The sequence below is a fragment of the Mandrillus leucophaeus genome, unplaced genomic scaffold, assembly GCF_000951045.1.
Source record: "Mandrillus leucophaeus isolate KB7577 unplaced genomic scaffold, Mleu.le_1.0 Scaffold61, whole genome shotgun sequence".
In the NCBI taxonomy this organism is placed as follows: domain Eukaryota; kingdom Metazoa; phylum Chordata; class Mammalia; order Primates; family Cercopithecidae; genus Mandrillus; species Mandrillus leucophaeus.
In genome coordinates, this window is record NW_012106586.1 from 1,502,059 (window position 1) to 1,503,153 (window position 1,095).

At 56.4% G+C, this 1,095-nt stretch overlaps 1 protein-coding gene across 1 annotated transcript in view; it reads left to right on the plus strand.

The window, feature by feature from the left end:
• Positions 1–506: 506 nt before the first annotated feature.
• The window catches only part of ATP12A (ATPase, H+/K+ transporting, nongastric, alpha polypeptide), a 30,902-nt gene continuing 30,313 nt past the window's right edge, over positions 507–1,095 (plus strand). Inside the window, exon 1 of the mRNA XM_011999984.1 lies at positions 507–668. The gene's annotated coding sequence lies outside the window, so the exon portion shown is untranslated. The remainder of the gene's footprint in view (positions 669–1,095) is intronic.

Consider the following 1,095-nt stretch of genomic DNA (forward strand, 5'->3'; position numbering starts at 1 on the left):
GGGGTCCTGGGCCAGCTCCGTAGCACCTGCGGGCTCCGACTCGGGCAGATGGGGTGACAGGGATGCCCTCCGGTTAGGGCCCCCCGATCAGGACTGAGGGTCGTAGGCTTAGTGGGTGCCCCCTCCCCAGGAAACAGGACGCGCAGCTGGTGTGTCCTCTGGGAAGGACACCTCAGAGGAAACCTCGCCGCTCCTTGGAGGTATCAGTCAGGAGTTGGGGGGTAACTCCCCACCTGTTCCACCCAGAGAAGGGTCACCCCGAGGAGCTGCTGGCTGGCCTGTGCCCACCCCGCCTCCCCTCTACACGGGCGGAGGGGACGCCAAGGTCAGCGGGAGGTGGGGGAGAGACTCCACTGTCCGACTCCCTCCGGCCTCCCCAGAGGAGGAAAGGAAAGGGAGAAGGGGCTCCTGACTCCTGCAGGTCCCGACCCCGCAGAGGGGCGCTCAGCGCCTCTTCGGAAACCCCATTTGGGGCCAATATTGATATTGCACCTGCGCTTCTCTTTCAGCAAACCCCAGAAATTTACTCCGTGGAGCTCAGCGGAACTAAGGACATCGTGAAAACAGACAAGGGGGATGGCAAGGAGAAGTACAGGGGTCTGAAGAAAAACTGCCTGGAACGCAAAAAGAAAAATCACAAAGAGGAGTTTCAGAAAGAACTCCATCTGGTCAGTAGCCTTCAGCCACAGGGGCCCTGCCGGCTATGGCCTTTCCCCGCAAGAGCTTGGCCCTAGAACCCACCTCTTACCACATTCAGTCTGAGGGATTTGAAATCCCCTTGAGATTGGTTTCCTTGTGTATGATGTGTGTATGGGGTGTGTGTGTGTGGTGTGTGTATGTGTGTGGTATATGTGGTGTGTATGTGTGTGGTATGTATGTGTGTGGTATGTGTGGTGTATGTGCGTATGTGTGGTGTGTATGTGTGGTGTGTGTGTGGTGTGTGTATGTGTGTGGTGTGTCTGTGTGTGTGTTTGGTGTCTCTGTGTGTGGTATATGTGGTGTGTGTGTGTGGTGTGTGTATGTGTATGTGTGTGGTATGTGGTGTATGTGCGTGGTATGTGTGGTGTGTGTCTAGTGTGTGGTGTGTACGTGTGG